At 40.6% G+C, this 15206-nt stretch overlaps 2 protein-coding genes and 1 long non-coding RNA gene across 3 annotated transcripts in view; 2 read left to right on the top strand and 1 right to left on the bottom strand.

Annotated features, from left to right (window-relative positions):
• Window positions 1-15206, top strand: part of LOC309703501 (butyrophilin-like protein 2) — a 522068-nt gene that overhangs the window by 32657 nt on the left and 474205 nt on the right. The gene's annotated exons all lie outside the window — the stretch shown is intronic.
• Window positions 1-15206, top strand: part of LOC309703463 (uncharacterized protein) — a 179477-nt gene that overhangs the window by 127906 nt on the left and 36365 nt on the right. The gene's annotated exons all lie outside the window — the stretch shown is intronic.
• Window positions 5057-7015, bottom strand: LOC309703700. Its single transcript, XR_014275949.1, has 3 exons — window positions 6970-7015; window positions 5905-6034; window positions 5057-5408 (listed from the first exon to the last, which is right to left on the bottom strand). It is a non-coding gene; the product is annotated as an uncharacterized lncRNA (long non-coding RNA).

Raw genomic sequence — 15206 nt, 5'->3', positions numbered from 1 at the left:
AAGACCTATAGTAAACGTTTGACCTCTGTTATTGCCAACAAAGGTTATGTTACAAAGTATTGAGTTGTATTTTTGTTATTGACCAAATACTTATTTGCCACCCTGATTTACGAATAAATTCTTTACAAATCCTACCATGTGGATTCATGGATTTTTTTTTCACATTCTGTCTCTCACAGTTGAAGTGTACCTCTGGTGCAAATTACTGACCTCTGTCATCATTTTAGGTGGGGGAACTTGCACAATCGGTGGCTGACTAAATACTTTTTTGCCCCACTGTAGGTATTGACAGGCCAAGCAGAACAGTGATCAGGCAGGGGCTGAAGCAAAAACTTGGGTTTGGGAAGAGTTCGGAGAGGCCATGGAAAAAGCCTGGAGGGTGTGGTCACACTCTTCAGCCTTCCTCGGAAAGTCTATGCCAGGGTGCTGAAAAGGAGAATCCGTCCATTAGTCCAACAAAACAATGGTTCTCAGCTGGAAAAGGGTGGAGTGCCCACGGCACTATTCAGAGAAAGTGGAGAAATTAGCTTTCTCTGAATGGTGGCTGGTCTCTACCTTAGAGAGAGGGTGAGGAGTAGAGCCACTACTACTCCACATAAAAATGGAGCCAGTTGAGTTCCTGGGGGAGACCCATGGCATGTCAGAGAAATTATATCTTTTGGCTGGGCAGTAATATTTAGTGACATCACTAAACATTAACTTAGGCTGTCTTAAAGAGACACCACACATTTGTTATTGTTACACTGAGGAGAGGGAGGCATAGGCTTCTCTGCTTTGCCTGCTGACACCACAACCTGGCCCTGAATAAGCAGAAGAAAATGGATGGATGGCACCAAACTACAACAACAGTAACCTCAAAGTGCTTTATATTGTAAGGCAAAGACCCTACAGTAATGCAGAGAAACCCCAACAATCAAACAACCCCTATGAATAATTACTTTAGCAGCAGTTTGATGCAAAAACTCCCTTGTAACCAGAAGTTACCTGCCAGTAGTTACAGTTCCTTTGGGGACAAAATGCCTGAATGTGGTCATCCACCTTTAATACATAAGTAGACTGGTGCATGAAGTTAAGCAAGGAATTCCTTCGTTGCAAGTTTATCTTGAATGTATTCACTCAAATAATGCAAACTAGGTCCCGCAAAGGGCCCTTTTATCCCAGCGAGTCTCCTCTGCCAGAATCCACAAACTCAACAGCGAAATCAGCCACACTACTCCTCCTCTGTCAGAGTGTCAGCAGTTTTGTGAGCAAGTCAGTGCTAGAGTATTTATCAAAAACCTGATTTAATTTTTCCAGAAAATCCAGAAAAGTTATATTCATGTTACCAGCCAACATCTCCTTGGCCACATGAGCGCCCTTCCTCTGATCAGGTTCACAAGGAAAAATAATTTAGGATTAATGAGTAAGCACTAGATGACATTGAGTGTGTTAGGGTGCCTGAGTCGTTCAGTCAAGTTTTGTTTTTATAATATTTTAAGTCTTGTTTATTTATTTTTGTTTTCTCTGTGCTGTGCGACTTGTTCCTATGTAGTTATCTGTATTTCTAGTTTAGGTTGTCTGGTGTTTGATCCTGTTCATGCCTGGTCTCGTCTCTGTTTGTCTTGGTCCTGCATCTGTGTGTCCTGCCCTGTTAGGTCCGTCTTGTCTTTGTTTCCCCTCCCCCCAGTCACGTCTCTGTGTTGCTCCCTTGCCTTCTCTTCCCTTGTTCCCCAGTAGTGTCTCTGTCGCTCCTGCCTTTGCCTGTACATAGTCGGCCTGTGTCTCTGTGTGTTTTGCAGCTTTTAGAGACACTTGTTCTGTGTGTACTATGTTTAGCTGTGCTTCCCCTGTCTTGTCAGTTGCTTATGTTCAGCCGTCTTCCCCAGGCGTTTCCTCCCTGCCCTTAATCCCTCTCATATATTTAGAGTCTGCATCTCCCTCTGTCTGGCATTGCATTCTCCCTCATTCCTGGCTGTTCCTTGGCGCTCCGTGGCTGGAGAGAGCCCTCTTCACAGGATCCGTGGCTGCTGCATTCATTGCTGCATTGTTCTTTTCTGCCTTGAAATATTCTCCTGAGCTGGTCCAATATCTGCTTATCCAATATGCGGTTTAGGGCACTCGGAGATGTAAGTGGCTAAAGGAGTGGATGCACTAATGAAAAGTGCTAAAAAAAATTAAAAGAGCTTGTTTATCATTTAAATGTGAGCTTGTTCACCTCTGAAAGATGAAGCAGAACTGAAACACACATAGAGCAGGAAAGAGGGAATGGGAGACAGAGAGAAAGACACAAAAGCAAGTCAATCCAGAAAGGGAAGGGAAGCATGTGACAAGGAAGATGAGGTCATGTGACCATCACAGCTACAGCTGATTTTTTCATGTTGTGCTTTGTTGTCCTTTCAGTTTACAAGGTCGAGGTGGATTCAGGGGTGGAGTCTGTCCAGCTGCCCTGCAAGACCGCAGTTTGTCTGCCCAAAGACGCTAAAGTGGAGTGGACTGATGGTTACAGGAAAGTCCTCGTCTATGAGAATGGTTCTGACCAGCCTGAAGAACAGCATCCATTTTACAGAGACCTAATCAGAATGAAGAGAAACTTGCTGAAAATTGGAGACCTCAGTCTGACCCTGAAATACCCCACAGTCACAAACACCTACACCTGCACCATCTACAGCCGGGAGGGAAACATCCTGCTGAAGAAAGAAGTGCTGCTCAGTGTCAGAGGTCAGTGCTGTAGATACAGGTCAGCCCTGCGATCTGAGAGAGAGTATCCTGAGAGAAAAGGCTCAATGCAATAGCTATGTGTACAGAGGGTTTGAATATGTGACTTACTGAAATTTTGCTTGCTCAGACTGTTTGTGTTGTTTTTTTTTTTTTCTGTGTTTGTGTCAGGGGTGTATGTGCATTGTCTTATTTTTGTTTTAATGTCTAAAACTCAATAAAAAAGTGATTATTAAAAAAATCTGCACACCCTGCACAGATTAGGGCTGCAGTGATGGGGATGCTCTACCAGTCCATCATGATGAAGAGAGAGCTGAGTATGAAAGGGAAGCGGTTGATTTACAGGTTACTCTACATACCTACCCTCACATTTGGTCACAAGCTCTGTGTTGTGACAGAAAGAATAACATTTCCACGTCTCCTTCATGATGTGACAGTGTCAGAGCTGAATGCACTTGTAGAGTATCATGTTTTTATGGCTCACATTTAAAGTGTTGCAGCTCTAATGTACAGCTGTCATATTAGAAATAGAAGCAGCTCTGATTTTAGTGCTCAAAGAAATCTATGAAGTGATGAATTCACACATGAACAGTTTTCTGCAGCGTTCCTCTCGGCCTTATTTGCAGCTCCACTCTTGTTTTTGCTCTAATAATTATTTCTCTCCATGAGCTGTTTCTCTGCCTGAAGGAGGCGCCACTCCATCGCTTCATTTAGTGCAGAACAAGAGTCACATGATGCTGCTCTGAACACCAATCACACTTTGTACAGCTCATGTTGTGTTTGTTGTCCTCTCAGTCTGTCAGGTGGAGGTGGAGGAGGGGGCGGAGTCTGTCCAGCTGCCCTTCAAAACCACACAAAACCTGCCTGAAGATGGTAGAGTGGAGTGGAAATACTATGAGTCTGGTGAAGTCTTTAGCAAAATCATTCATGTGTATGAGAACGGCTCTGACCAGCCTGAAGAACAGCACCAGGATTACAGAGACCGAACGAAGATGAATGAAGACCTGCTGAAAACTGGAGACCTCAGTCTGACCCTGAAACAGCCCACAGAGAGAGACAGTGGGAGATACAGGTGTAGAGTCTACAGTGAGAGGATCTCCAGATTCAAAACAGTGCTGCTCAAGGTCAAAGGTTTGTTTCTCTCTCTCTATCTCTCTCTCTGTGTGTGTGTGTGCGTGTGTGTGTGTGTGTGTGTGTGTGTGTCTCTGACTGTCTTGTGTCTCCTCTGCAGGGAGAGTTCAGGTCCAGGATCAAACAGGGGACATCAGGAACAGAAGCAGCTCCATTGATCCGACTCCTCTGATGGCTGATCAATCAGTTTGATCTGTGTGTTCTTTGATTATTGATCAGTGATGTCAGAGTGGAGTCAGTGTGATGTTGTTGTTGTGTGTTTGAGACTTTTAGTGTCCATGAAGGTCTCTGCTGCCGTAGATCCTCTGAACTGTGACAGAGGTCTCACTCTGGAGGAAACTCTCAGCACTTTCCAGCAGCTCCTCCATCATGGAGGACGTTCCCTCACTGTAACAGGTGGAGGAGAGAGGAGAGGAAGCACAGGTGGATCCTCTGAGGAAGAGGAGCGTTCCTGCAAACCACACGATCACATGACCAGAGGACAAGCATGTGCAGAAACACATTAAAGTCAGCCTGTAAACACGTTTGTGTAAATTCTAGCCGTGTGTTTCTGTTACATTCAAATAAAAGCAGAGAAAGCAGAACAAATGCTGAAGCTGTCTGTGTGGAATAAAGGAGTTACAGTACACACACACACACACACATACGTGTTTTCGTGATATATCAGTACGTATGACAAAAATGTGACAAATGGGAACGTGCCTTTCCGAAGGTCCTAGAGGCATGGGGATCTCAAAAAATTTGACCCATGCTTCCAGGAACACACCCATCTGTTGAGATTTTGGCTAGGGCTAAATTTTGGTCAAACCTGAATTTAATGCTACTTGTGAGGACACTGTCAGGTTTATGTGACTTATGAGTACCATAAGGTCACACACAGATATTTCATGTTTAGGTGAATTGTGAAGCCCATGGAAACACATAATTTTCAAGTATACATGACTTATAAGGACCAGGTAACGGTAGGTTCTGCATTTTTAGCTTGGCTCCTTTTGAGATTACAATATAATAGACATGGATGCACAATAGTAATGCTCATCAGTTGGGTAACTTCTGACAGAAATATCAGACATTTATGTGTTAATAAAACAGTAAATCTGAGCTGTGTAAAGACTTTTAAAAAAAAAAAAAGACATGGGTCAAATGTGGTCAGTCTACTTTTTAAGTCTTGATATTGTAATGCATTAATTCATTTTGTAGTGAATGTTCATGTGAATAAAAACGTGGAACATTATCTGCCTTTTTTATCATTTAATTGCAAAAAGCACCCAGCATAAACCACAGATTTATGAGTAAGAACAATGCAATACAGAAAACTGCAATACTGACATAACTGTGGAAGTAACAAAGTATCTCTCTTGCTTGTTTCTTTTTTTCTTGCATCTTTCTTTTAATGCTATGATCCTGTTGTGGCTGTAGTACCTTATGACAACCCAGTCTCTGCCTTTCAGAGCTGCCGGCTCTGCTTGGAGGCAGCAGTCACATTCCTTTTTACCTGGTACTTTGCAGCTTTTTATGAAGTGAAACATGCCGCTCAGCAACCTTCACTTCATCATTTGTCCACTTGCTTCTCACCGTCCCAGCTGTCATAAATGGAAACAAAAGAAAATATCTTAATGTGAATGCAAGAAAAGATAGAAAATATTCTAGTTTATAATGTGAATACAAAATGTTCTTAAACCTTGCTTTCTACTGGAGCACTTTAAAGGAGCAATAAGCACAATTCATCATACTTAGGTTGAAGGAATTAAAAATGACTATGTGAAGAACTAGAGGTGTAATTACATCTGGAGTACAGCATGAAGTCACAATCCCTCTCTCTGTGTTGATCTCCAGCCATAGACTTTGGTTTGGTTCACAGGCAGTGCAAAACAGCACACCTAGCAGTGAAAAGATATTGCTTATTGCTCCTTTAAGGATGCTTGGAATGAACCATTTGAAGTGCTGTGTTCTGCTGGGAATCAAATAAGATGAAATGATTTATGATAAAAGCTCTGAATAGTGTCATGTCTGAAAACAAACTTGTTCTTTGATCACAAGTATATTAACCTAAAACATTTTGTATTTTGGTGCCTTTACCCCTTCTTGGTGAAGTGTTGCTAATGTTTTTGTTGTCCAGGGTGATTGAGGCAGAGGTGCCCTTCATGTTGTCCAGGGCAGCTGAGTAAAGCGTGTGGCTTGGAACCCCCGGAATACTTGGTCCTTGAGCCTTTGAAAAGTAACAGTGAAATATGAGAATCAATGCATGCAATAGGTCTGTTTGCTTTTTTCTCTGCATTGTAGGCAAAGTCAGCGTTGGGCAGTGTGTAATTCTACATTAAGGGGCTAAGGGGCGATCGTGGCTCAAGAGTTGTAATCAGAAGGTTGCCGGTTCGAGCCCCAGCTCCGACAGTCTCGGTCGTTGTGTCCTTGGGAAAGACACTTCACCTGTTGCCTACTGGTGGTGGTCAGAGGGCCCGGTGGCGCCAGTGTCCGGCAGCCTCGCCTCTGTCAGTGCGCCCCAGGGTGGCTGTGGCTACAATGTAGCTGCCATCACCAGTGTGTGAATGTCTGTGTGAATGGGTGGATGACTGGATGTGTAAAGCGCTTTGGGGTCCTTAGGGACTAGTAAAGCGCTATATAAATATAGGATATTTACCATTTGATATGAATATTTTACATGTGAACATAATCTACTAATAATACTCATCACAGTGTGATTGTTTGAAATCGGATAGAGTGTTATTATCTTCATGACAAACATCCCTGCTGTTCAGTTTCAATGTAACACAAACTAGAGTTGTTGGTTCTACCAATTGAGAAAGGCTAAAAACAAAAAAACAAATTCATGTCCTTCACAGCTTAAAACAATCTGAGGACAATGTAACACAGAAATATCAAATTTAGTAGGAATAAAGATCAAGCTGATGCTTTAAAGGGAAAGTTAGGACTAACAAATGATATGCCAATTTCTTTCTCCTAAGATGTTCACAAACAAGTAATGCTAATGTTGAATATGGGAAACTTTCAATCAAACTGATTATTTTAATATAATCAAAGGGCACTTAATTTATGCACTAGGCCCAACTGACACATATACTTGATGCCAAATACAAAAAAATAATGTGTAACCTGTTGGAAGAATGAAGTGGGTGTGTCACTCACCAATTGGTCTGAAGGAGGTTGAGACAGGACCTCGGCACTTGGTGTCTGCAACAAAAGACAACAATATAACGTCAGAAACATTCTCTAGTATAAATCCCGACTATTTAATTAACTACAGATCATATTTGTATCAGTGAATATTATTACAGAAGGATCTGACTTCCTTATACCAGATTCTATAGAAACTTAACACTGTACGGTTCTGCTACCCAACGATATGAGGACAGTGTAACACACACTAGAGTTGTTGGTCCTACCACATGAGGAAGGCAACTGAAACACACTCCTGTCCTTCACAGCTTAAAACAATATGAGGACAGTGTAACACACACACTACAATCACTGGTCCTACCATATGAGGACTTCTACTTAAACACACTCCTGTCCTTCACAGCTTAAAACAATATGAGGACATGACGACTGAACACATGTAGAGTTCACATTCCTGACCTCTAACTTCTCCTGCTGTTGTCAATAAAAGCTCTAAACCCAACACTGATGTACAGCCATCTATTTCCCCAGAAATTAAATCATGTAAACTGATCAGCGGGAGCTTATTTTGACAAAAACATGTGTAAAACGACAAAAATATCAAATTTTGTCAGAATAAAGATCAAGCTGATGCTTTAAGGGAAAGTTTGGACTAACAAATGGTATAGACAATTACTTTATCCTAATGCTAATGTTGGTTTTGGTTAACTTCGACTAAAACTGATTGTTTTAGTACAATTAAAGTGCATTTCATTTATGCACTAGGCCCAACTGACACATATACTTGATGCCAAATACAAAAAAATAATGTGTAACCTGTTGGAAGAATGAAGTGGGTGTGTCACTCACCAACTGGTCTGAAGGAGGTTGAGGCAGGACCTCGGCACCTGGTGTCTGCAACAAAAGACAACAATATAACGTCAGAAACATTCTCTAGTATAAATCCCGACTATTTAATTAACTACAGATCATATTTGTATCAGTGAATATTATTACAGAAGGATCTGACTTCCTTATACCAGATTCTATAGAAACTTAACACTGTACGGTTCTGCTACCCAACGATATGAGGACATTGTAACACACACTAGAGTTGTTGGTCCTACCACATGAGGAAGGCAACTGAAACACACTCCTGTCCTTCACAGCTTAAAACAATATGAGGACAGTGTAACACACACACTACAATCACTGGTCCTACCATATGAGGACTTCTACTTAAACACACTCCTGTCCTTCACAGCTTAAAACAATATGAGGACAGTGTAACACACACACTACAATCACTGGCCCTACCATATGAGGACTTCTACTTAAACACACTCCTGTCCTTCACAGCTTAAAACAATATGAGGACATGACGACTGAACACATGTAGAGTTCACATTCCTGACTTCTAACTTCTCCTGCTGTTGTCAATAAAAGCTCTAAACCCAACACTGATGTACAGCCATCTATTTCCCCAGAAATTAAATCATGTAAACTGATCAGCGGGAGCTTATTTTGACAAAAACATGTGTAAAACGACAAAAATATCAAATTTTGTCAGAATAAAGATCAAGCTGATGCTTTAAGGGAAAGTTTGGACTAACAAATGGTATAGACAATTACTTTATCCTAATGCTAATGTTGGTTTTGGTTAACTTCGACTAAAACTGATTGTTTTAGTACAATTAAAGTGCATTTCATTTATGCACTAGGCCCAACTGACACATATACTTGATGCCAAATACAAAAAATAAATGTGTAACCTGTTGGAAGAATGAAGTGGGTGTGTCACTCACCAATTGGTCTGAAGGAGGTTGAGGCAGGACCTCGGCACCTGGTGTCTGCAACAAAAGACAACAATATAACGTCAGAAACATTCTCTAGTATAAATCCCGACTATTTAATTAACTACAGATCATATTTGTATCAGTGAATATTATTACAGAAGGATCTGACTTCCTTATACCAGATTCTATAGAAACTTAACACTGTACGGTTCTGCTACCCAACGATATGAGGACAGTGTAACACACACTAGAGTTGTTGGTCCTACCACATGAGGAAGGCAACTGAAACACACTCCTGTCCTTCACAGCTTAAAACAATATGAGGACAGTGTAACACACACACTACAATCACTGGTCCTACCATATGAGGACTTCTACTTAAACACACTCCTGTCCTTCACAGCTTAAAACAATATGAGGACATGACGACTGAACACATGTAGAGTTCACATTCCTGACTTCTAACTTCTCCTGCTGTTGTCAATAAAAGCTCTAAACCCAACACTGATGTACAGCCATCTATTTCCCCAGAAATTAAATCATGTAAACTGATCAGCGGGAGCTTATTTTGACAAAAACATGTGTAAAACGACAAAAATATCAAATTTTGTCAGAATAAAGATCAAGCTGATGCTTTAAGGGAAAGTTTGGACTAACAAATGGTATAGACAATTACTTTATCCTAATGCTAATGTTGGTTTTGGTTAACTTCGACTAAAACTGATTGTTTTAGTACAATTAAAGTGCATTTCATTTATGCACTAGGCCCAACTGACACATATACTTGATGCCAAATACAAAAAAATAATGTGTAACCTGTTGGAAGAATGAAGTGGGTGTGTCACTCACCAATTGGTCTGAAGGAGGTTGAGGCAGGACCTCGGCACCTGGTGTCTGCAACAAAAGACAACAATATAACATCAGAAACATTCTCTAGTATAAATCCCGACTATTTAATTAACTACAGATCATATTTGTATCAGTGAATATTATTACAGAAGGATCTGACTTCCTTATACCAGATTCTATAGAAACTTAACACTGTACGGTTCTGCTACCCAACGATATGAGGACAGTGTAACACACACTAGAGTTGTTGGTCCTACCACATGAGGAAGGCAACTGAAACACACTCCTGTCCTTCACAGCTTAAAACAATATGAGGACAGTGTAACACACACACTACAATCACTGGTCCTACCATATGAGGACTTCTACTTAAACACACTCCTGTCCTTCACAGCTTAAAACAATATGAGGACAGTGTAACACACACACTACAATCACTGGTCCTACCATATGAGGACTTCTACTTAAACACACTCCTGTCCTTCACAGCTTAAAACAATATGAGGACATGACGACTGAACACATGTAGAGTTCACATTCCTGACCTCTAACTTCTCCTGCTGTTGTCAATAAAAGCTCTAAACCCAACACTGATGTACAGCCATCTATTTCCCCAGAAATTAAATCATGTAAACTGATCAGCGGGAGCTTATTTTGACAAAAACATGTGTAAAACGACAAAAATATCAAATTTTGTCAGAATAAAGATCAAGCTGATGCTTTAAGGGAAAGTTTGGACTAACAAATGGTATAGACAATTACTTTATCCTAATGCTAATGTTGGTTTTGGTTAACTTCGACTAAAACTGATTGTTTTAGTACAATTAAAGTGCATTTCATTTATGCACTAGGCCCAACTGACACATATACTTGATGCCAAATACAAAAAAATAATGTGTAACCTGTTGGAAGAATGAAGTGGGTGTGTCACTCACCAATTGGTCTGAAGGAGGTTGAGACAGGACCTCGGCACTTGGTGTCTGCAACAAAAGACAACAATATAACGTCAGAAACATTCTCTAGTATAAATCCCGACTATTTAATTAACTACAGATCATATTTGTATCAGTGAATATTATTACAGAAGGATCTGACTTCCTTATACCAGATTCTATAGAAACTTAACACTGTACGGTTCTGCTACCCAACGATATGAGGACAGTGTAACACACACTAGAGTTGTTGGTCCTACCACATGAGGAAGGCAACTGAAACACACTCCTGTCCTTCACAGCTTAAAACAATATGAGGACAGTGTAACACACACTACAATCACTGGTCCTACCATATGAGGACTTCTACTTAAACACACTCCTGTCCTTCACAGCTTAAAACAATATGAGGACAGTGTAACACACACACTACAATCACTGGTCCTACCATATGAGGACTTCTACTTAAACACACTCCTGTCCTTCACAGCTTAAAACAATATGAGGACATGACGACTGAACACATGTAGAGTTCACATTCCTGACCTCTAACTTCTCCTGCTGTTGTCAATAAAAGCTCTAAACCCAACACTGATGTACAGCCATCTATTTCCCCAGAAATTAAATCATGTAAACTGATCAGCGGGAGCTTATTTTGACAAAAACATGTGTAAAACGACAAAAATATCAAATTTTGTCAGAATAAAGATCAAGCTGATGCTTTAAGGGAAAGTTTGGACTAACAAATGGTATAGACAATTACTTTATCCTAATGCTAATGTTGGTTTTGGTTAACTTCGACTAAAACTGATTGTTTTAGTACAATTAAAGTGCATTTCATTTATGCACTAGGCCCAACTGACACATATACTTGATGCCAAATACAAAAAAATAATGTGTAACCTGTTGGAAGAATGAAGTGGGTGTGTCACTCACCAACTGGTCTGAAGGAGGTTGAGGCAGGACCTCGGCACTTGGTGTCTGCAACAAAAGACAACAATATAGCGTCAGAAACATTCTCTAGTATAAATCCCGACTATTTAACCCTCGTTTTACCCTAGCGAAAAAAGGGACCCGCTTGGGTAACTTTGGATTTTTGATTCTCAATATATCAGTCATTTTAAAGACTAGTTGCATGAAACTTGGCCAGGATGTGTGTTTTAGGATTATTTTTGAAATTCAATGATCCCCTCTATGGTGTGGTGTATAGTAAAGAAGATTCACATATGTACTACCTCCTTTTACCCTTGTATCCGTTTGGGCCCCATTGACTCCCATTATAATCACATATTTTCGATATACTGTAATCCTGACATGCGATAATGCCTTTCTCGTGAATACCTAATGGATCTAAGCCTCAGCCTTCAAAATAAAGGAAAAATAGGTTTTGGATCAAATGAGCACAATATTAGGTACAGCACCACCATAGACATTTTCAGTGCTTTTGAATGGAGGACATGGTTATCTTACTATGCAAAATACATGACAATAAAACAGCTGACCACCATAAAATAGTCTTGATGTAGTGGAACTGATATAAGAGAGTGGTGTGAATGTGATTGAGAATATATATATATATACTGTGTGTGTCGGTCACAAACAAAACGGCCCGTAGAGCCGCCTCCTTGAAGTGAACAACGGGAGCCTGCTCCGTTTTTTTCTCCTTTCTCTGAACCTCTGTCAATGTTATTTTGCTTCACTTTGCACATGAGCCTTGTTTTTGCCCTCAGCAGAGAGGGGAGGGGTGCAAAAGCAGCCACGTGTTTGCAGAGCAGAGGGGGAGGGGTGCAAAAACAGCCACGTGTTTGCAGAGCAGAGGGGGAGGGGTGCAAAAGCAGCCACGTGTTTGTTGAGCAGAGGGGGGAGGGGTGCAAAAGCAGCCACCTGTTTGCTGAGCAGAGGGGGGGAGGGGCAGTCGTTACTCTCCCAGTGGCATCTCAACAGAGCCGGAGGGAGAGAGAGAGATCGTTTTGGATTCAAGTGCACACTTGAAGTCTGTGAGAATAGTTTGCAGCCTTGTCTTACTAGTCATTTCTGCACAGACGCCACTAAATGCACAGACTCACGCACACACAACACGAAGCGCACGGTCAATTTAGGGGAGCTTGGAAGCTGTGCTCATCGTGCAAACAGCGCGTTATTATCGTAACGGCTGCAAAAGTTAGGATATGTCCTGTCTGCAACATCCATCTTCACCTGTTGGAAGAATGAAGTGGGTGTGTCACTCACCAATTGGTCTGAAGGAGGTTGAGACAGGACCTCGGCACTTGGTGTCTGCAACAAAAGACAACAATATAACGTCAGAAACATTCTCTAGTATAAATCCCGACTATTTAATTAACTACAGATCATATTTGTATCAGTGAATATTATTACAGAAGGATCTGACTTCCTTATACCAGATTCTATAGAAACTTAACACTGTACGGTTCTGCTACCCAACGATATGAGGACAGTGTAACACACACTAGAGTTGTTGGTCCTACCACATGAGGAAGGCAACTGAAACACACTCCTGTCCTTCACAGCTTAAAACAATATGAGGACAGTGTAACACACACACTACAATCACTGGTCCTACCATATGAGGACTTCTACTTAAACACACTCCTGTCCTTCACAGCTTAAAACAATATGAGGACATGACGACTGAACACATGTAGAGTTCACATTCCTGACCTCTAACTTCTCCTGCTGTTGTCAATAAAAGCTCTAAACCCAACACTGATGTACAGCCATCTATTTCCCCAGAAATTAAATCATGTAAACTGATCAGCGGGAGCTTATTTTGACAAAAACATGTGTAAAACGACAAAAATATCAAATTTTGTCAGAATAAAGATCAAGCTGATGCTTTAAGGGAAAGTTTGGACTAACAAATGGTATAGACAATTACTTTATCCTAATGCTAATGTTGGTTTTGGTTAACTTCGACTAAAACTGATTGTTTTAGTACAATTAAAGTGCATTTCATTTATGCACTAGGCCCAACTGACACATATACTTGATGCCAAATACAAAAAAATAATGTGTAACCTGTTGGAAGAATGAAGTGGGTGTGTCACTCACCAATTGGTCTGAAGGAGGTTGAGACAGGACCTCGGCACTTGGTGTCTGCAACAAAAGACAACAATATAACGTCAGAAACATTCTCTAGTATAAATCCCGACTATTTAATTAACTACAGATCATATTTGTATCAGTGAATATTATTACAGAAGGATCTGACTTCCTTATACCAGATTCTATAGAAACTTAACACTGTACGGTTCTGCTACCCAACGATATGAGGACAGTGTAACACACACTAGAGTTGTTGGTCCTACCACATGAGGAAGGCAACTGAAACACACTCCTGTCCTTCACAGCTTAAAACAATATGAGGACAGTGTAACACACACACTACAATCACTGGTCCTACCATATGAGGACTTCTACTTAAACACACTCCTGTCCTTCACAGCTTAAAACAATATGAGGACATGACGACTGAACACATGTAGAGTTCACATTCCTGACCTCTAACTTCTCCTGCTGTTGTCAATAAAAGCTCTAAACCCAACACTGATGTACAGCCATCTATTTCCCCAGAAATTAAATCATGTAAACTGATCAGCGGGAGCTTATTTTGACAAAAACATGTGTAAAACGACAAAAATATCAAATTTTGTCAGAATAAAGATCAAGCTGATGCTTTAAGGGAAAGTTTGGACTAACAAATGGTATAGACAATTACTTTATCCTAATGCTAATGTTGGTTTTGGTTAACTTCGACTAAAACTGATTGTTTTAGTACAATTAAAGTGCATTTCATTTATGCACTAGGCCCAACTGACACATATACTTGATGCCAAATACAAAAAAATAATGTGTAACCTGTTGGAAGAATGAAGTGGGTGTGTCACTCACCAATTGGTCTGAAGGAGGTTGAGACAGGACCTCGGCACTTGGTGTCTGCAACAAAAGACAACAATATAACGTCAGAAACATTCTCTAGTATAAATCCCGACTATTTAATTAACTACAGATCATATTTGTATCAGTGAATATTATTACAGAAGGATCTGACTTCCTTATACCAGATTCTATAGAAACTTAACACTGTACGGTTCTGCTACCCAACGATATGAGGACAGTGTAACACACACTAGAGTTGTTGGTCCTACCACATGAGGAAGGCAACTGAAACACACTCCTGTCCTTCACAGCTTAAAACAATATGAGGACAGTGTAACACACACTACAATCACTGGTCCTACCATATGAGGACTTCTACTTAAACACACTCCTGTCCTTCACAGCTTAAAACAATATGAGGACAGTGTAACACACACACTACAATCACTGGTCCTACCATATGAGGACTTCTACTTAAACACACTCCTGTCCTTCACAGCTTAAAACAATATGAGGACATGACGACTGAACACATGTAGAGTTCACATTCCTGACCTCTAACTTCTCCTGCTGTTGTCAATAAAAGCTCTAAACCCAACACTGATGTACAGCCATCTATTTCCCCAGAAATTAAATCATGTAAACTGATCAGCGGGAGCTTATTTTGACAAAAACATGTGTAAAACGACAAAAATATCAAATTTTGTCAGAATAAAGATCAAGCTGATGCTTTAAGGGAAAGTTTGGACTAACAAATGGTATAGACAATTACTTTATCCTAATGCTAATGTTG

The sequence above is a fragment of the Aulonocara stuartgranti genome, assembly GCF_965226115.1.
Source record: "Aulonocara stuartgranti genome assembly, chromosome: 3".
Lineage (NCBI taxonomy): Eukaryota > Metazoa > Chordata > Actinopteri > Cichliformes > Cichlidae > Aulonocara > Aulonocara stuartgranti.
This window is presented reverse-complemented; position numbering and strand designations above follow the sequence as displayed.